This window comes from Aptenodytes patagonicus, chromosome W (genome assembly GCF_965638725.1).
Source record: "Aptenodytes patagonicus chromosome W, bAptPat1.pri.cur, whole genome shotgun sequence".
NCBI lineage: Eukaryota > Metazoa > Chordata > Aves > Sphenisciformes > Spheniscidae > Aptenodytes > Aptenodytes patagonicus.
In genome coordinates this window covers 28371770-28393815 of record NC_134981.1, presented here as the reverse complement: position 1 = coordinate 28393815, position 22046 = coordinate 28371770, and the positions used below count along the sequence as shown (strand labels likewise).

The 22046-nt window shown below is 40.5% G+C and overlaps 1 pseudogene across 1 annotated transcript in view; it reads right to left on the bottom strand.

Moving 5' to 3' along the window:
* LOC143172217 (AP-3 complex subunit beta-1-like) overlaps positions 1-22046 on the bottom strand; it is a 288974-nt pseudogene that overhangs the window by 111496 nt on the left and 155432 nt on the right. Inside the window, exons 13-16 of the transcript XR_012997310.1 lie at positions 13851-14027; positions 4187-4373; positions 3155-3243; positions 428-535 (exon numbers count right to left, since the gene is read on the bottom strand). The product of XR_012997310.1 is annotated as an AP-3 complex subunit beta-1-like (transcript). The remainder of the gene's footprint in view (positions 1-427; positions 536-3154; positions 3244-4186; positions 4374-13850; positions 14028-22046) is intronic.

Here is a 22046-nt window from a genome sequence, read left to right as displayed (position 1 = left end):
TTTATCAACACAGCACACGTTATCAAAATAGTACTTCAACAACAACAAATTTAAGACTTACGGTTCCCAACAGCCAAGCATATAGGCACTCTTCCTGCAAAAAGTTAGGTGCATTTAGTTTTAACTGAAGTTACTAACTCTCACTACTCTTACTAGACTCCAAGCAGGATGAAAACAGCATGCCAGCTTTTTTAACTGGGAAACAAAGCAAAGTCTAACTCATTTAATGAACACACAAGCCATATCTGTACAATAAGCAGCTATTACACAACTACAGTGAATGTAAACTTTTCCCCAGATTTCCTGATTTTATACATACCTCTGGCTTTTTCTCAATTTTTTTTTCCGATTCTTTTTCAGTAGTGGCCAGTTCTGAAGATACAGTTCTCCAGGCAGTGGAGATGCAAGTTGGTTTCCAAACACCTACCTGTTGCAGTAGTACTGGCAGACTCATCTTCCTCCTCTTCTGATTCAGAGTACAACTTTTCAGTAGGTTTCTCTTTGTCTTACCTAGAATTACAGTCCATTCCTTTGCCTGTAAATAAATTTCAACTTAAGTTTACTTTTACAACCAGCAATACAAAAATATACACACAATACAGCAAAGAAAAACACCTGCAGTACTAGTATTAGGCAGTTTCTAAATAAATCCTTTAAGCAAGTCAAGAGAAACTATTAAACTTCTCTTATTTTTACACAATTAGGAGTACTAAAAGTTTTGTACATACCTATAAAAGGTGAGATATGTCTATTAGAGAGGCCAGAAAAAGATTTACTAAGGCAGATTAAAAGCATCAGTAACCATAAATAAATTTCTATGCCAAAAGAACTTGAAGTCTGAGAGTTTTATCTCTAGATCCAGCTGAGTTTAGCCTACAACTGGAATGAAGGGTAAATATGGCTAGTCACCACCTTTATCGTCCCAAGTTTTAAGGGGAAAACAGACATGGACCCAGTAGGCAGCAGAAGTTCCAGTAGCCACAGAGGAATTAGATTTCACTTTCTTTGTGATTCTCTAAATAAAAGTAATTCTTACCATCAAGAGAACACCAGAACGTGGGAATACTTTGGCTAGTTTTTTTTCTTTTCATATCCCCCTATACTACTAGAGAAGCAGAAGAAAAACTCAGTCCAGGAAAGAAACAAATAGGCAGAAAACCATATCAAGAGAGTGATACGGGTCTACCTCAGTTACTGCTGTGATCTAGAATAAGACTAACTTTTGAAAGAGCTCTAACAGTGACCTGCAATGGTGTACAGCTCTAGTGACACACTGGCCTCCTCTTAAACACCAAAAGCTGCCAAAGCTTTGTAATGCTCCACCCAGCAACTGGTATTTTAAAAAGCCAATATTCTTTTGGATATGAATGACAATTTGAGATTTAATAATGGATTGCAGCTTAACAACTCAGCTCCACTCATATACATTGTGTAGGCACATGCAGTATTAAGAGGAACCACAAAATTAATGACAATGAGATACTCTCAAAGAAAATATTTGCAAAAAACCTTGGGGAAAGGATTTTCATGTTTGTTTTGAAGTTTAAATGGTTGGAGGGAGACATTTTCTGTTATGTTGTAGATGGATGTTACTCCATTTGATCAATTTCCTGCAATACTTTTTGTTTTTATGGACAAAGGTGCCTCCACACATTCTTTCATGCCAACCCTATAATTTATAATCCCCCCACTTGAGTTAATTGCCTTCAGACTCTCCTCATAAAAGCTTTCAGAAGTTTGTACATAAAATACCTCTTTTCCTGAAATGTATATAAGGTAGACAAGTAATATTAAAGTACTAAGGAGAAATGCTTGTTCCACCATATTGCTGTTTACTGGCTTCTGCAAGTCATACCTATTTTTTAGAATTTTCTCTACCCATTCTATTCCTAACATCTTATACACAAATTAATTCACATGCGATTCAGTGTGGAAGTTGGCTCATGACAAGGACCACATGTTTTTTTGGGTATACCTGTTACAACAACATATCTCTGGGAGCACCATCAGCACAGTATATTCCAATACATTTCAATTTCTGTTACTGTTCAATAGCTTTCACTGACATTTATTAGGACTCTGGTACCTAATACATAAATCACAACTTTGGTACCAGAACATGACTCTGCCTCAGAGTTTACAATCCAGTAACAAAAACCTATTGGTAGTAGAAGACTAGCCCAGTAATGTCAACAAATTACTAGTGCACTAATAGATGACATTTTCCTTTTATAAACTTTCCTAATTCTATTCAAATGATCTGAAATGTAAACCCTGGTCTCCTCCAAACTTTATACTTCGAAACACACATAATTTTCCCCCCTGCTGCTGCCTTTTGTTTATATTACCTAGTTTTTTTCTGTTTAGACTTGGATTTGTACACTAACAAACCTCCATTCACCTCCTACTTTGGTATTCTAGCAACACTCATCCTCAACAGCAATTAACATACTGCAGCACAGCAAATATGAGAGATGTGAAATCAAAAGTGGGATGGAGGGGGAAAAAAGTCCATTTAATCCACAAGCAAAGCAGAAGTGGCCTACAGTTGATCCACTTCTCTCATTGAAAAGAAAGAGTAAGTGTGGGAATGGGAGTCTCACTAACGGACATTCCTGAGTTTGATTTTAATGAGCAAACACTGCACCACCCGGCATAACAAGACACTTAAGCAGAAAACAACGGAGAAAGGAATGTGCAGTTGAAAGGAGAAAAACAAGATAAAGACCATGAAGGCATTTCGCATGATCAGAAAGAACGGGCCAATCTGCTAGAGGATAGATGCGCGTGAACACAAGGCTGTAACCTATCTGCAAGCTGCAGGTAGCGCGTGTCCATAGCAGTTAACTATATAAGCCCTGTTATAAGTGTAAATAAAGGAGAATGACCATACTCATATTGAGATCTGTCATTACTCCGGAATCGCAACTCCCGCTCCGTCGTCGACACTGAACAAAGGGAAACTCCGACAAGTAAGCATCTTGCAGGTTTTCAAATGTTCCGTTTCCAAGCTAAAACAAACCGCATTGATGTTCACATGCATCAACATTTTTCAGTACAGCATACAGATAATATTTAAATACTTATATTTTAAGATAATATTCTATATCGATGAGTGCCTCCAGCAAAGTTACTTTTAACAATGACAACATACTGACTCAGCTACATCGATGTTTCAGACGGAGGGGTCAGGCGCCACCTCTGGCCAGTCAGACAGCTCCAGGTAGCCGGTGGCTCGGTTTACTGGAGGGGAGAAATACACAAACACCATGAGCTCTACCACCAGGAGCAATCTTAATCAGAGCTAAAGGTAATTGCCATTATATTACCTCAATTGTCATGGAATAAATATAAACTAGGAAGCTCTTCATAGGTCAAAAAAATTATTTCAGTCCATATGTTACGATAATCTCCCCCATAATGGTCAATAAAAAAAGCTAATCAGTGTGTTTAGAGGTGTTGCTTTGAAATGTAGCTTCTCTAAAAATTACTTTACTGTGAATATTAAGAATGACAGCACAGTTAAACAATCCATATACACGTCTTGGCACAAACACATCCAGAATTTTAATAGTTTTTCCTTCAAAATGGAGCTCCTTTTAGACCTTCAAAACTGGGATTAAGTAAGTATGAAAATTAAAATTGCAAATCATCACAATAACAGAGCATTTTTAATTAAGATAACCTGATAACCTTTTAATTTGAGAAGAAAGACAATTGTTCTTTCCTGTAAACAGACAGGGAAAACATACAGGGAAAACTATCACTTTGGAAAAAAATAATAAAAACCTAATCTATCAAGATTCAAGTTATTTCAGATTCATAAAACAGTTGCAATACTCACATTAGCAATCTTCTATTAAAGTCCAGATAAAAGACTAGAGCTATTTTCCTAAATGGAAGAATAGTTTTTCTCAAAAGACGCACCTCCTGTTATTTAAACCAAATTTAAAATCCACATGAATAGAAATGGATCAGTTTGTCAGGGTTTATCATCAGAGAAATGGACTGTGTGTGCACCATGCAAACCTTGCTTGCTGAAAAGCAAGTAAGCAGAGCGAGTATCCTTGCATATTAATCATTTATATTTGCTAAGTGACACAATTGGTGAGCATATTTGAAATAGAATAAGCTGCCACATTCCTTTACACAATGAACATTTACCAAATGATGTTGGCAGTTATACCTTTAAAAGGAGACTCAAGCAACAGGGTGGGTTTCTGTGCCAGAAATATTTTTTTGGCATATTTGCTTAAAGCTTCACTCTTCTCATTCGGAACAATAAGCTGCCTAATAAATCTTGTACGGTCTCTGATGTCGTAGATTTGATCATACTTGCCAAGATTTAATACATACTGGGTAGGCAATTTTGTCTGTGGAAAAAAACAGGACAAGAACAGAATACAAGTTATTTATGATTATTGATAACTCTGGATAAACATATTTAAAGAGGTAATAAAAATGAATGTTTATGTCAAACAAATGTTGTTCCACTGGGAATATGCATTTCTAAAGCTGTAAATGCAATTCTGAAGCCAAAGTACATGTCCTCTTCTGTATTGGGGAGGTGAATGCTGAGTACTGAGAAGCAGCCATGTGCTAGATTATTAAACTGCTGAAGTGGAAAGAAAGGCATCATTAAAAAAATAATCATATATGGCAAACCCGCTGAAGGGTCAACGTGAGGATAATGAATCTGGAAATACAACTAAAAACATGGCACTCAAAACTTAATCAGAAAAATATGCAGGACATCAAAACATCAGAGGGTATTAGGGGGCTGGCAAACTGCTTCTGCTGAGGTATGTTTTATGAAGAGATACTGTCCCTGGCATAAGCAGCGTCTGTACTCTGACTGCACTCAGTTACTTTATCCTGAATTATGACCCATTAAAGCAGACACATGAATCACTGAACTGGATTACTGCAAATTATTTGCAGTGCATTTAGCTGTTACTTTTTCATAAAAGCAAGCTGCTGATGCCCTCTAAAAACAAGGATAAAAGACTTCTTCCATTTTTTTTCTTGAAGCTTAAAGCCTCCAGTAATATCAGTCATTTATTTATGTAAGAGCGCAACTTATATTATCACAGCTTTTTACAGCATAATAGGATTTCCTAATTTGATGTCTGAGAATATTAACATGTATTAAATAATTTTAATAATTCAGTTAATTTTTTTAAAACAAACAAAAAGAAAATCAGGGAGACTTTCCCAGTACCTTAGAAATACTGTAAACAGAACAATAATGCTGAACAGACTTGTATCCATTAGATACATTTGAAAAAAATATGCTACTTCCTTTATATACAAGCAAACAGGAAAAAGAGCAAAAATAATATACCATCATAAGGAAGTAAATTTTTAGTATATCAACTCAGAATGGATGAATAACACAGGGTTAAAAATGTATTATCAAGGAGGATTTAATCTTGTTTATCATGCTATTGTTATAACAATAATGTAGTTTCAATTATGTGAGGGGAAGAATATGTGAAAAATTCAGTCAATTTTGTTATGTTCAGTTTAATAATTTCCATCTTGAGGATGCAAGTTAAAGTTTTTCTATAGATGTAAAAATACTTTTTCAGAATACTGATTAATTCCTGTAAGTGAAATACACAGTAAACAAAAATTGGTTTTAATTTTAACTGCAATATATGCAAGCATTTCACAAAATACCCTATGGTACCAAAGATTTGAAGAAATTAGTCATGTTACATTAGAATAATAGTAAAAGCATAGTTAAAAAAACCTTTCAGTGAAACATTTTTCATTTCTCTTTTTCTCTCTGGTACCCAAGGATGGCTCTATGAAAAGATATTTTTTCCCCCCAAGGTACTGTCTTAGCTCTGGGAAAGGGAAAACTTTCCTGTATGTATTTTACAGCTTATTGGCAGCTATTTCTATATCAAGGTATAAAATTTTAAACAACTGCATCAGACAGAATATACATAATCTACACTCATGAAAGACTTATGTTACCGTAAGCCGGCAAATTAAAAATTCTCTAAGACTCAATTTGGAGTTTTAGAAAGCAGGCATTCTTTATTGCGGCGCCGGACGCACAGGGGATCGCTCCACCTAGTGTGCATGCCGAGCTGCTTAACTGTGGGAGTTATGTACAGTTAGAACATACATATTCATTAAATTTCCAGGAAATGATTAACATATTCATGTTATTTCCTGGAACTCATTAACATATGTAAAAAGTCTTTAACACATGCGCTCTTATGTCCATTGGTGGTCTTTCAGGGTCCTCTGGTGGTCGTCAATAGTCTTCCTCACCGTGTCCGCTAGTTGAACTCAGTCTTCACGGATGCACAGTTTGTTCTTTGGCTCAGTTGCGTATTTTGCTTACACAAACTAGCTTATTTCAGCATAGCTTCCTTATCTATTCTACTCCAAGATACAAAGTTTCAAGGTCTTCTTTTGCCTACTGAATGTTTAGCTCATCTATTCACAGGGTAATTCTACTGAAGGTCTAGCTTATCTACAGAGTACGTCAAACTTGGCTACATTATTCCAATAGGAGAGAACCATACATCTCTTCAGTATTCCTTTGTACTCAGTATCGCTTATGCTGTTCAATCTAAATGGAATTGGAAGGGAGTGTTCTCAGGTAGCATGGATTAAACTAAATGAGGAATACCTCCCGCAGCCTTTGCCATCACTTCTCCTCTGTAAAACAAAACAAGCCTTCTTGCTGTCATGGCAGAAAGCTCAGCAGAACAGATCACAAAACACAGTGGTGTTTGCTTGTGAAGTGCTATAGGGATAGGAAAAGTTGAGGGCCTTGCTATCATGGCAGGCACTTTTTTGATGAGCATTGATGGAATTAGATAAAGAGTTGATCCTGAAAGACTGCATTTTCTTTAATGGGATGATCATCTCCATGATCATTTCCCTCTTCCTCTCCCCTTTCCTTTCCCCTAAAATATCTTTTCCATATCGTCCAATACAGATAAAGACATAACAAATTTATATGGAAGAATGCTCCATATCTGCAAGAAGTCTCCTTGCAAGCATCATAAATAGTATAAGTAGTTTTCACAAAAACAGCAAGAAAACACTAATTTTTTTCTTGTCTCATGGCAACGCAACCAAACAAGTTAGAGAAGGTTTTCTACATGGAGGTAGCTAATAGAAACAATTCATTTTAATTAAAAACAAACAAAAAAAATTAATACATATCAGTTTTTCCAACAAAGGAATATCCATAAGAAGCTGAAAATTATTTGAGCAAGTTAATTTGGTGAAATATGACAGAATCTGCACACCATGATTGCTTCATAGTACAGTAAGAGTATTCTGATATATGATATAACACATTTATTATATGCCAACATCGCTTGTTATCTGGACATGCTCATTATATACGCATAATATCACTTCTTTTATCCCCACACTGTTAGCATCTATTACTATTGTTTGTACATTTTGGTTTAGCTAATGTGAAAAGTATACTTCAAGTCATCCTTCAGCAACATTTCTAGAATTTTCTAGTGGCAATAGTTCTATTTAAAAATGCAATGCCTATCCTATATTAGCAGCAATTCGCCTTTTGGTAGATCCCCACTCAAAAAATTATATAATACAAATATCACCAATGGATGAGGCTCTACAGTGGGAGAGAAACAGCTATCTATCCACTCTTTGATATCATTAGCTTGCAGTAGCTTGATTCTTTAGATACATAAGAGCAGGCTATTGTGCTAAATCACATTTGACAAAATATCTGTTTACACACTAGGATTACTCAGGACTTTTTATGGTGGGACTCCTACTGTGTTACTCAACAGAAACACATCAAAATCTCTTTATTCTTCTTGCTACATGCAAGAAACAGCTAAGGTAATTAGATGACACTTTCTGCATAACTCTTTCTCTTATATGAGCTCCATTTAGACAGCTATCTAGCACATTCATAAGGATTTTTATGTCCCTAAGTGATGAAAAAAGGAAGCAAGTTTACCAAACAACATAGACAACCAGAAGAAAGCCTGTTCTTATTCCATATTTATCCAGATAGGATTGAAGCTGAAGCTCTTCCCTAAATTATAAAGAGCCTTCATGGGGTGATCACAAGTTTTAAAGAATATTGAAAATTCTTATTAAAAAAAATCTTGAATCTTAAAAAGTATTCCTGAGAATGTGCTGCATTAAGTGTTTGGACTAAGGAAATTAACAGCAAATCAAATGAGATATTCTATGGACAGTGAAAAAATAAGTGTCATAGTTCCTCCAGAATTTTGTGCTTTTCTCCACACAAGATTAACAGATGAGTTTTACCTGCCTTTCCCTCATGGGGAAAGAGGTCTTTTTGTCTGTTTGGTTGGTTTTGAGTCTCTCTCTGCTTGATATGCAACACTTACAATGACCGTTTAAAAATGTTTTAAAATCACATAAAACTGGAAAAAGAATGTCACAGAAATAATCATCTCCTTGTAGGCTATGGAGTTTTGGCCATCTAGAAAAATTAGTAAATATTACATAATGGGCCAATAGTAGACGATTAAGATAATCAAACCAATCTTTCCTTAGCTCAGTCAGCATTTCCATTAAGATGAGCACTGACAGAAAGAAGTCACTACCTCTTGTTGCTGCCCCATTTTAGACTGTATGAGCAAAGGACAATCATTCATTCTTATTTGAATGCATGGCAAGACAGTACATCTCCCACATGCCCTTCAGAATAAAGTCTCAGAGGATCAAGTCTGCAGTTGGATGTAGCTATCAAGGAACGAGAAGACACCACAGTTGCAGAGGTGCAAGATCCTGTGCTGTCAAAGCTGTTGTAAAACAAAGAGGTCTAGCAGCCCAGGAAACTGTATACATCTCAGACAATATATTCCTTCTACATTTGGAAAAACTATCTTTGATTTTACAACCTTTTACAATAATAATAGGAATTACAGTGAAAAAATAGTGTTAAGATACTATATTCCACAGCCAGAGAGTGATGAAGTTCACAGTGCTGTCATTAAGAAGAATGAGGTAGTTGGCACCTCTCATAGCTATGGTTTTCAGCTGCCTGGAGATCTAAGTTAATCTTTTTGTATTACCTGACATATTTAGATTATCTTTATTACTAGAGATGATCAAACCCCACCCTCTCCACAAGGTAAAGTGAAATAGTAAGAAATACAGAAAAAGGGAAAGCAGTTACTATCTTTAAGATGAGCACTGACGGAAAGACATAATGAGGCCTTTTGCTGGCATGTCCTTTTAGATATCCTGAACAAAAGGTGAGCAGCTTCTTGTTCAAATTGACAGCACTCCCTTGAAAATTCTGGTCTTAGATCCAGAAAACAGCAAATCACATCTGGAAAACCTCGAATCTGTTATTAGTAATATGATTTACAAATCTTTCCTACTTATCTGAACTTTAAAAATCTAAAATTTTCCCAATAAAGAAAGAGACAAAAAAGAGTGATGTCCTGGTTTCGGCAGGGATAGAGTTGGTTTCCTTCCTTCCAATTCGTATTGAAGTTCTAGCATGTCTGGCACAGCAGCACTCAGCGGCGGCGTGACTTCATTTAGGCCACGATAGTCTACTGTCAGTCTCCACTCTCCATTAGACTTCCGCACTGGCCATATGGGACTGTTAAAGGGTGAGCGAGTCTTGCTGATCACTCCTTGGCTCTCCAGTCGACAAATCAGCTCATGAATGGGAATCAAGGAGTCTCGGTTGGTGCGATATCGCCGCCGGTGCACCGTGGTGGTAGCGATTGGCACCTGTTGGTCTTCGACCTTCAGCAACCCCACAACAGAGGGGTCCTCCGAGAGACCAGGCAAGGTGGACAGCTGTTTAATTTCTTCCGTCTCCAAGGCAGCTATACCAAAAGCCCACCGGTACCCTTTTGGGTCCTTGAAATACCCTCTCCTGAGGTAGTCTATGCCAAGGATGCACGGAGCCTCTGGGCCCGTCACAAGGGGGTGCTTCTGCCACCCATTCCCAGTTAGGCTCACTTCAGCCTCCAATACAGTTAGCTGTTGGGATACCCCGTCACCCCAGAAATACAGATGGGTTCTGCCTCTATGTAGCTTGATGGTATTAGGGTACACTGTGCACCAGTGTCTACTAGAGCCTTATACTTCTGTGGGTCTGACGTGCCAGGCCACCAAATCCACACAGTCCAGTAAACCCGGTTGTCCCTTTCCTCCCCCTGGCTGGAGGCAGGGCCCCTCTAATCCTCATCACAGTACTCATTTCTCATTTCTTGTACATACGAGTCAGAAGTTTCTTCATTAAGATCAGGAGTAAGATCAGCCAAGTGGTATGTCAAAATTGATATTGCTAATGCGTTTTTGTCAATCCCTTTGGCAGCAGAGTGCAGGCCACAGTTTGCTTTCACTTGGAGGGGCGTCCAGTACACCTGGAACCGACTGCCCCAGGGGTGGAAACACAGCCCTACCCTTTGCCATGGACTGATCCAGACTGCACTGGAACAGGGTGAGGCTCCAGAACGCCTGCAATACATTGATGACATCATCGTGTGAGGCAACACAGCAGGGGAAGTTTTTGAGAAAGGGAAGGAAATAGTCCAAATCCTGCTGAAGGCTGGTTTTGCCATAAAACAAAGTAAGGAAAAGGGACCTGCACAGGAGATCCAATTTTTAGGAATAAAATGGCAAGATGGACGTCGTCAGATCCCAATGGATGTGATCAACAAAATAACAGCCATGTCTCCACCAACTAGCAAAAAGGAAACACAAGCTTTCTTAGGTGTCGTCGGTTTTTGGAGAATGCACATTCCAAATTACAGTCTGATTGTAAACCCTCTCTATCAAGTGACCTGAAAGAAGAACGATTTCAAATGGGGCCCTGAGCAACGACAAGCTTTTGAACAAATTAAAGAGGAGATAGTTCACGCAGTAGCCCTGGGGCCAGTCCAGGCAGGACAAGATGTCAAAAATGTGCTCTACACCGCAGCCGGGGAGAACGGCCCTACCTGGAACCTCTGGCAGAAAGCACCAGGGGAGACTCAAGGTCGACCCCTAGGGTTTTGGAGTCGGGGATACAGATGATCCGAGGCCCGCTATACTCCAACTGGAAAAGAGATATTGGCAGCATGTGAAGGGGTTCGAGCTGCTTCGGAAGTGATCGGCACTGAAGCACAGCTCCTCCTGGCACCCCGACTGCCGGTGCTGGGCTGGATGTTCAGAGGGAGGGTCCCCTGTACACATCATGCAACTGATGCTACGTGGAGTAAGTGGGTCGCACTGATCACACAACGGGCTCGAATAGGAAACCCCAGTCGCCCAGGAATCCTGGAAGTGATCATGGATTGGCCAGAGGGCAAAGATTTTGGAATATCGCCAGAGGAGGAGGTGACGCGTGCTGAGGAGGCCCCAATGTATAATGAACTCCCAGAAAATGAGAAGCAATATGCCCTGTTCACTGATGGGTCCTGTCGTCTTGTGGGAAAGCATCGGAGGTGGAAAGCTGCTGTATGGAGTCCTATGCGACAAGTTGTAGAAACTGCTGAAGGAGAAGGTGAATCGAGCCAATTTGCAGAAGTAAAGGCCATCCAGCTGGCTTTAGACATTGCTGACCGAGAGAAGTGGCCAGTGCTCTATCTCTGTACTGACTCATGGATGGTGGCAAATGCCCTGTGGGGGTGGTTGCAGCAATGGAAGCAGAGCAACTGGCAGCGCAGAGGCAAACCCATCTGGGCTGCCGCATTGTGGCAAGATATTGCTGCCCGGGTGGAGAACCTGGTTGTAAAAGTCCGTCACGTAGATGCTCACGTACCCAAGAGTCGGGCCACTGAAGAACATCAAAACAACCAGCAGGTGGATCAGGCTGCTAAGATTGAAGTGGCTCAGGTGGATCTGGACTGGCAACATAAGGGTGAATTATTTATAGCTCGGTGGGCCCATGACACCTCAGGTCACCAAGGAAGAGATGCAACATACAGATGGGCTCGTGATCGAGGGGTGGACTTGACCAGGGACACTATTGCGCAGGTTATCCATGAATGTGAAACATGCGCTGCAATCAAGCAAGCCAAGCGGTTAAAGCCTCTCTGGTATGGAGCAACGTGGTTGAAATATATAGATGGGGAGGCCTGGCAGATTGATTACATCACACTCCCACAAACCCGCCAAGGCAAGCGCCATGTGCTTACAATGGTGGAGGCAACCACCGGATGGCTGGAAACATATCCCATGCCCCATGCTACTGCCTGGAACACTATCCTGGGCCTTGAAAAGCAAGTCCTATGGCGACATGGCACCCCAGAAAGAATTGAGTCAGACAACGGGACTCATTTCCGAAACAACCTCATAGACACCTGGGCCAAAGAGCACGGCATTGAGTGGGTGTATCACATCCCCTGTCATGCACCAGCCTCTGGGAAAATCGAACCATACAATGGACTGTTAAAGACTACACTGAGAGCAATGGGTGGCGGGACATTCAAACATTGGGATACACATTTAGCAAAGGCCACCTGGTTAGTCAACACGAGGGGATCTGCCAATCGAGCAGGCCCTGCCCAGTCAGAACTCTTACGTACTGTAGATGGGAATAAAGTTCCTGTAGTGCACATAAAAAATATGTTGGGGAAAACAGTCTGGGTTATTCCTGCCTCGGGCAAAGGCAAACCCATCCGTGGGATTGCTTTTGCTCAAGGACCTGGGTGCGCTTGGTGGATAATGCGGAAGGATGGGGAAGTCCGATGTGTACCTCAAGGGGATTTGATTTTGGGTGAGAATAGCCAATGATCTGAATTATGTGATGTTAAGTACTACATAATATTATTTGCCATACTAATGATATTACAATAAGAATCACCCAGACTAATGAAGAATAACTTCAATGAAAGCAAGCAAAGCACAGTGATGATGGTACCAGAACTGACTTCAACATGAAACAATCCAACACCACATACCATCTCCATCTTTCCTGCCCTGGAAGATTATTGCGACAGATGGAGCTCCAAGTCATGGACTAAATGAACTCACCGAACATTTTAGAGGGATGGCCCACAGACTAAGGGAATGATATCTGTGTGTGTGTGTGTTTTTATATATATATTAAAAAAAAGGGGGTGGTGATTAATGGAAATGTACTGGAAAATATGAGACCTGAGTATGACGTAGATGGTATAGAATAAGGGGTGGATATTGTCCTGGTTTCGGCAGGGATAGAGTTGGTTTCCTTCTTGGTGGCTGGTGCAGTGCTGTGTTTTGGATTTGGGATGAGAACGGGGTTGATCGCGCACCGATGTTTTGGTTGTTGCTGGGTAGTGCTTACACTAGCCAGGGGCTTTTCAGTTTTCCATGCTCTGCCGACTGAGAGGGCTGCAGGTACGCAGGAAGCTGGGAGGGGGCACAGCCAAACTGGCCAAAGAAACATTCCATAACATGTGACGTCATGCTCAGTGCATGAACTGGGGAGGGCTGGCCAGGGGGGGCCGCTGCTTGGGAACTGGCTGGGCATCGGTCGGTGGGTGGTGAGCAATTGCACTGTGCATCACTTGCTTTGTATTATTATTATTATTATCATTTTATTTCAATTATTAAACTGTTTTTATCTCAACCCATGAGTTTTTCTCACTTGTGCTCTTCCAATTCTCTCCCCCATCCCACCGAGGGGGGGGGGGGAGTGAGCGAGTGGCTGCGTGGTGCTCAGTTGCCGACTGAGATTAAACCACGACAAGCACATACTCATGGTTAGATTTAGTCTGTTATATTTCTTAAAAACTGATGTTCAGCTTTTCTTCATAGAATAATATGGACTAGTTTTGGTTACTAATATAAAAGAAATCACCATTGATCTATACAGACTGTACAAAAACTACCATGACTGTAAATACGTAGACTTCTGAGTTTAAGCTTACCTGCTTTGAGTTTGTTAAATAGAGTTTTGCTCCCAAATTTAAGATCTGCAACTTTACAAGGTCATCTTCATTAGTGAAGCTCTTGGCTGTCTTTCCCAAAACATCAGGTTCAATCTTTGGAACCCATTCACAGTACTCCCCAATGAGCCAGAGAATGCTGTCTCTTGCTACTGGAACCTGAGAAAACATTATGCACTCTAAGTTAACACATTCAACAAAGACTACTTGCGTACTTGTATATGTCTGTGTTCAGTAACAAGTTAAACAAAATACTGTTTAAACACAATTGCCATGCAAGAAATACAGACCCAAATTTAATACTGTTCAACATGCCCACCATGGTAGACTGAGTGTACGTACACATGTAAGATGCATATCCTGACCCAAAAACCACGCTTTACAAGTTGACAAGACAAACAGAGCAGGAATGGAAACAGAGGCACACAGAAGCGATGTGTTCGTGTTCATAGTACAAGCTGGTGGCAGTCGGGAAGAGAATCCAAGCCTTGAATGTGTAGTTGGGAATTCTTGCCACCAGATTATGCTAAACACCATGTTGAAACACAACAGTGCTTTTTGTGACTATATTCATACAGAAATGGTTTCCAACAATACAGCTTCCTCAACTCCTGCCCATCTACTTTAAAAGCACAAGAATTTCTTTAAGACTACTGCTATCTTTCCTTCATTTTATTTAAACTTTTATGACAGTAGGATTCATATTTTTGCAAATGTCCAAGGCCAGCTGAACACAGAATTTTGGAGACAGGAGTTCAAAATTAGGGTTCTCAATTTCTGAATAGGATCTAACTCCTTAACTGAAAACACTCTGACCAGAAACTTCACACAGGTCTTATTGTTTTGGAGCTACTTGACTGTGTTTCACTGAAATAACTGGCAGTAGCAGTTGTAAGATGAACTCCCAGCGTATGGTGCAGACTTCAAAAGCACAGTGCTGTCACAGACGGCGGGAAACCAGAATGGAACAGCACAGAAGGAAGCAGAAGCTCATGCTTCATGCAGAGTTTAGCTAGAAGTAGTTAGGAGTTAAATGAAGTAATATACATACACTCTTCTCAAAGGTGGGCTAGCCTATATTACCTGGTGGTCAAATTAAAAATTGCATCTGTGTTACATACCTCCCTGATAACATTGTTCTCCTTCCTTGAGAGGAAGGAAGAAAGTATGTGATGAGAAAATTCTTCTAGGCAGAAGCATGTCTGGCATAGCATCTACAGACTATGGTGCTCTCAAGTTCTATATAGACTCTTGTTCAACAGATTTTGAAATATTAGGGAAAAAACATGACTGTTCTATCCTGTCAAATGACTGACTGTAGTTTACAAAAAAAAAGTCAAAGGAAAGCTTCCAACTGTAATTGCAATTTCATCTAATTTTTCTGCTTTTTTTTAAGTAAAAAAAATTTGTACTAACACTTTCCATTACTCCCTACACTATACAGTGATATTTTTTAATAAGCTTACACTTAAGTCAGTGAGAGTTCTGCCTTAGGTAAGGTTCACAGGAAGACAAGCTTGAGAAATTCAGCATTGTGGTTCTCAAAGCACTAATTCTTACCATCTTACAGATATGATTTAGTTACTTTTCCAGCATATGTCAGTAATTCCTATCTGAATATCTGTGTGTCAGAATTACAATGGGAACCAACTATTATCCCAATCTATTATTTTAAATTGGGCTAAAGAATAGTAATTGAGTGGTACATGAAATTTTCCAGTAATGGAGCAGTTCAAGTTGCCTGCTGTACAAATAGATACCTCTAAATAACTGAAAACTGAAGTTGCCCATATATTCTTATGCTAGATTTATTTTTCTTAAATATTTCATTACAGACTTGTTAAAAAATTAGAATTCTACAAGAGATCACCAACTACCCCAGTTTGGGCAGCAGCCTATTAGAAACATTCCTTTTCCTATTAGTGTCTTTTAATAAAGCAAAAATAGCTCACAGAGCAGACCAATTTCAAAAATAGTATTAATTATGAAAGACAAACATCAGTATTGTACTTTTCCTAGTCAAATCCAGGACTACACTTTAAAACCACAATGAAATATTTACACGTACACTGTTTTATTCTTTAAAGTTTTTTCCCTTGTATTAAACCAGTTTGAAAAATGTAATTCTTAGAGTAATAAACTAGTTTTAGAATGTAAAATGAATAAATGAAACAAAGCTTAATTTGAAAAACAGTGACAATGGAAGACATGAAATATCTCGTGAGACTCTGCCTTTTAACCAGGTGGTTGGCTTACTATGTAAATACTGTATATGTTAAACAATTTTGTGCAACAAGAATCAATAGCAATTAGAGACTTTTTGAATCAAACCCTAAGTAGAAGCCATTTTAATGAAAAGTATATGTGGAACTGATGAACCCAATGTTTCCATGTCACTGGATTCATTTGGGGTCAAAAATCACACAATATTTTCAGACTTTTTTCCCCTGTTTAAGTCTTCCAGTCCTCAACCACATAATATCAAGTGCATGATCCTGCAGCCATTGTTTCCAGGGCATTCAAAACAGCAAACAAGAAATGAAGTCACTTCTAGACCTTCATTGCCTTTTCCAGTATAGCTTAAGTAGGGACCTTAAATTGACAAAAATGCAGGAAATAATACTACTTTCATTATTCAGCCCTGCACTGCATTATCCTCAAAGGTAAACAAGATTGTAAATTACTTTGCCTGATATTTTATTCTATATGCCCTGAGCAAGTGGTTAAGTGCACTTTTCAAGCCTTAGTACCAGAAGGCAGTTTCTACTGCCATTTTAACCCATTACCTGTCTGGAGAAAAATAAATAGTTAAAAAATAAAAAAAATAAAACCAGCCAGACCCTCTCCCCTCAAAGCAAGATTCTGATTCCTTACAGCAGTTAGAGAAAGACATCTATAAAGATTTTACAGATCACTCTAAGCAGCACAATTCAAAAGCTATTGTAGTTCAGCTCTAACCTTATAACACAATATACCAGGCTAAAGTACAACTTAAAAACCAACAATTCTGGTCATCCACATTTGTCACAAAACAAGGAGATATTCAAATTGCAAATTAGGTCTAATTCTCTGCATCCAGAAAAAAAATTGCATGCCTAGCAATTTTAAAAAATTTACTTGGAATCAGAAATGGAAAGAGGGATGATGTTGATGTGAAATGTCAGACTGGCAGCAAGAAGAAAAGCTACACAAGAATAGGAGTAAAAGACAAGTGTTGGGTTTTTTTGCTTTTAAATGGTAGACCTTCAAGGACTCCTCCATTATTTGAACCTCTACATGTAAAATTCCTTTAAAAAGGATCTCCACTGATGACTGCCATCTCCTATATAGCATACAGGGTTTTTTTAAATTGTGTTTTATTCAAGCTGAGTATTTGTTTCAAGTTCAGTGTACAGTGTCCCTGAATGCAATGTCCCAAAGGCCACGTATTCCTCCCAAATGCTAAAACATTACATAGATATTAGAGCAAATAAATAAATGATCAAATTAAAAGAATTGTTCATTAAGTCATTACTTACATAAAAGTTTAAGGAGGACCTGTAGTTTATAAACCAAATAAGAGAAAGCTCTGAGTGCATCAGTGGATGACAGGATGACTATGCCCTACCAAAGTGATGTCCCTAATAAAAGCCTTCTTAGGATTACCATGAAAAATATGTCCAGTAGATATGGAGAGGAATTAATGCTGCTTTTCAAAGCTTAGAGTAGATCTCACCTGTGTTCTCTGTACAATTCTAATTACTCCAGGCCCCCCAAAAAATATGCTTCTCCTCCTTTCTGACATTATTATAGAATCCTAGAATATCTCAAGTTGGAAGGGACCCATAAGGATCATCGAGTCCAACTCCCTGCTCCTTGCAGGACTACCTAAAACTAAACCATATGGCTAAGAGCATCGTCCACACGCTCCTTGAACTCTGACAGGCTTGGGGCCGTGACCACTTCCCTGGGGAGCCTGTTCCACTGACCGACCACCCTCTCAGCGAAGAACCTTTTCCTAACGTCCAGTCTGAACTTCCCCTGACGCAGCTTCATTCCATTTCCTCGCGTCCTATCCCTGGTCACCAGAGAGAGGAGATCAGCACCTCCCCCTCCGCTGCCCCCCTTGAGGAAGTTGTAGACTGCAATGAGGTCACCCCTCAGCCTTCTCTTCTCCAAGCTGAACAAACCCAGTGACCTCAGCTGCTCCCCATAAGTCTTGCCCTCGAGACCTTTCACCATCTTGGTCGCCCTCCTCTGGGCACACTCTAATAGCTTGATGTCCTTCTTATATTGAGGCGCCCAAAACTGCACACAGTACTCGAGGTGGGGCCGCACCAGTGCAGTGTAGAGGGGGACAATCGCCTCCCTCGACCGGCTAGCTATGCTGTGCTTGATGCACCCCAGGACCCGGTTGGCCCTTTTGACTGCCAGGGCACACTGTTGACTCATATTCAACTTGCCATCAACCCAAACCCCCAGATCTCTTTCTGTGGGGCCGCTCTCCAGCCTCTCGTCCCCCAATTTGTACGTATAACCAGGATTACCCCGTCCCAGGTGGAGAATCCGGCACTTGCTCTTGTTAAATTTCATACGGTTGGTGATTGCCCAGCTCCCTAGTCTTTCCAGATCTCTCTGTAAGGCCTCTCTACCCTCGAGGGAGTCCACAGCTCCTCCTAGTTTAGTATCACCAGCAAACTTACTTAATGTGCATTTGATTCCTGCATCCAGATCATTTATTAAGACATTAAAGAGCACTGGCCCTAAAATTGAGCCCTGGGGAGCCCCACTGGTGACTAGCCGCCAGCCTGATGTAACCCCATTTCCTATAACTCTTTGAGCCTGACCCATCAGCCAATTGTTCACCCATCGTATTATGGACTTGTCTAGCTGCATGCTGGACATTTTGTCCAGAAGGATACTGTGAGAGGCAGTATCAAAACCTTTCCTAAAATCCAAAAAACCCACATCTACTGGCTTCCCTTGGTCAACTAGATGGGTGACCTTGTCATAAAAGGAAATTTAGTTAAGCAGGACTTCCCCTCATGAACCCGTGCTGGCTATGACCAATGACTGTGTTGTCTCTCAAGTGTTTCTCAATAACTTCCAGAATAACCTTCTCCATAACTTTACCAGGCACTGAAGTGAGACTGACAGGCCTGTAATTACCAGGGTCTTCCTTCTTTCCCTTCTTGAAAACTGGGACCACATTTGCCAGCTTCCAGTCGTCTGGGACCTCTCCAGGCTCCCAAGACCATTGAAAAATAATGGAGAGAGGTCCCGCGATAACATCGGCCAGTGATTTCAGTACCCTGGGATGAATCCCATCGGGCCCCATAGACTTATGCACATCCAGCTGGAGCAGCAAGTCTCGAACAAGTTCAGGGTTGCCTGGGAGTTTATCATCCCCCCAGTCACGGTCTTCCAACACAGGGCTCCGGGGGTCCCAGGGCCCATCATCAGTGTTAAAGACAGAGGCGAAGAAGGCATTAAACGTCTCTGCTTTGTCTACGTCCCTATTTGTGAGGTGACTGACCTCATCAAGGAATGGACCAATGTTATCTCTGATCCTCCTTTTGCTGTTGACATATTTTAAAAAGCCCTTTTTGTTGTCCTTCACAGTGCTGGCCAGCTTGAACTCTAATCGAGCTTTGGCCGCACGCATTTTCTCCCTACAGTGGCAAACAGCATCTCTGTAGTCCTCCCGTGTCGCCTGTCCTTGCTTCCAATGTCCATACACTTTCCTTTTCCGCCTAAGTTCTAGGAGGAGATCCCTGCTCAGCCAAGCCGGCCTTCTGCCCTGCTTGCTTGACTTCCGACACTTTGGAATTGCCTGCTCCTGCGCTCTTAAGAGAGGGCTCTTAAAAAGTGACTAGCATTCATGGACCCCAATACCTTCAAAAGCACATTCCCAGGGGTCCTTACTAACTAGCTCCTTCAGCAGCCCGAAGTCTGCTCTCCCCATATCCAGGGTCAAAATTTTGCTGGCAGTTTTTCTCCTATCGCCTACGATTTGAAACTCAACTACTTCATGGTCACTGTGACCAAGACGGCCACCAATCACCACTTCGCCCACAAGTTCCTCTCTGTTTACAAACAACAAATCTAGGAGGGCACCTTTCCTAGTCGGCTCCCTTAGTACCTGCACCAAGAAGTTATCTTCTACGTGCTTCAGGAATTTCCTGGACCTGTTTGTGTCCGCTGTATGATATTCCCAGTTGACGTCTGGGAAGTTAAAATCACCCATAAGGACAAGGGCAGCTGATCTAGAGATATCCCTTAATTCCTTGTAGAATAATTCATCGGTGTCATCATCCTGGCTGGGTGGTCAATAGTAGACTCCCACAACAACATCCACTTTATTTGCTTTCCCCTTCATCCTTACCCAGAGGCTCTCAACCGTGTCGTTGCCAACTGCAAGCGCCATACAATCCAACCCCTCCCTTACATACAGCGCCACCCCCCCGCCTCGCCTGCCCTGCCTATCCCTCCTGAAGAGCCTATAACCATCCATCACAACACCCCAGTCACCGGACTCATCCCACCAGGTTTCGCTTATGCCAATGATGTCGTAGCTCTGGGACTGGGCCAAAGCTTCTAGCTCCTCTTGTTTATTTCTCATGCTGCGCGTGTTAGTATAGAGACATTTCAAATGTGCTCCAGTGCACTCAGCACATCATGGAGCAGACTGAAGGACCTCGCCAGCACACTGTTCCTCAAACGTTGGCGTGCCGTCCCATGGCTTATCACTAGCGAGCCTGGTTTTATCCCTTTCCTCCTTCAAATCTAGTTTAAAGCTCTTTCGATGAACCCTGCTAACTCTCGTGCACATCCTTTTCCCCCTTTGAGACAGGTGTACCCCATCTGTCACCAGCAGGCCTGGTGTTGTGTAGACCGACCCATGATCAACAAACCCAAAATTCTGCCAGTGACACCAGGCTCGGAGCCAGGTATTGATCTGCTGGGTCTTCCTGTTTCTTCCTTCATCATTCCCTGCAACTGGAAGGATAGAAGAGAACACTATTTGTGCTCCTGATCCCTTAACCAGTTGTCCCAAGGCCCTGAAGTCTCTCTTGATTGCCCTTGACTACATCTGTTTTAATTCTGTATTTCTGATTTTAACCATATTCATGTAGACTGTACATTATATAATAATCTACTGATTCTCTTATTGACTTCCTTCTGTGCAATATTCATTGGTAACTAGTAAGAATATACAATTTTATCAGGTATTGATTTACAGTGCTGCTATATCCTATTTTATCTTCTCCTTGTTGTGTTCCTTAGTGACTTGTAACTCCATTTCACTATATAAAAATAACAGAAGGCTAGATTACAAAATCAAGACAAATTTGGGGCCGTTTATTGTAAAACTATTTAATATGTTTTTTTTTTCATTTAGGCATTGATGCGCTAAAAAAAAGCCAGTCCAAGCTTTCACCACCCTCTACAGGCTAACTGTTTTGATGCAACTAAACATATAACAGTAAAATTCCTACTGTCATCTATGATAATCACAACAGCACACTTTAAAAACTGGCATTTTGAGAAAAAACAGGAAAACACATAATTGCAGGCCACAAGAAATTAATCTCAGTAACAAAAGAGAAAATAAGTACCCAGTGATTATGAGAGCCTTTTGAAGCGCTTCAAATAAGAAGTGTCAGAATCACTATTTTTATCCAGTCATGTCAGTTAAATTCTTATAAGAGTCAAGCTCCCATTTATGTGATCTGCTCTGTGCGGTTCCCATTAAGCAAAGGTTTCAAGCCATCAGCCACTAAGAAAACAAAGAGAACATTTAGCTTACTATCCCTGTTGGACAGCAAACATACAAGCCCATTAAGGCATGTGTCAGTCACTTTGGTGATGTTAGTTGCACATCTGCCTATAGCCTGAATTGTAGGTGCAGCAAACTGTTTATCTTGGCTTTTCACATATGTCAAAGGAAATAGGGTTTTCATTAGTCAATACATAAGTCTTGTCAACCAAAGACTTACCATATTATCCTCATAAGACAAACACACTGTATAATAAATTCAATCAAGAAAGCTACATTGCACATTAGAAGTTATACTTTTTTTCACCTCATTGTCACTTTTAGAAGACATGTTCTTCCTGGCTTTGGTCACCGATGGCCATGCAAACTTCTGATTTCAAGAAAGCTTGGGGCAGGGGGCAATTACCCAAAAACAGCAA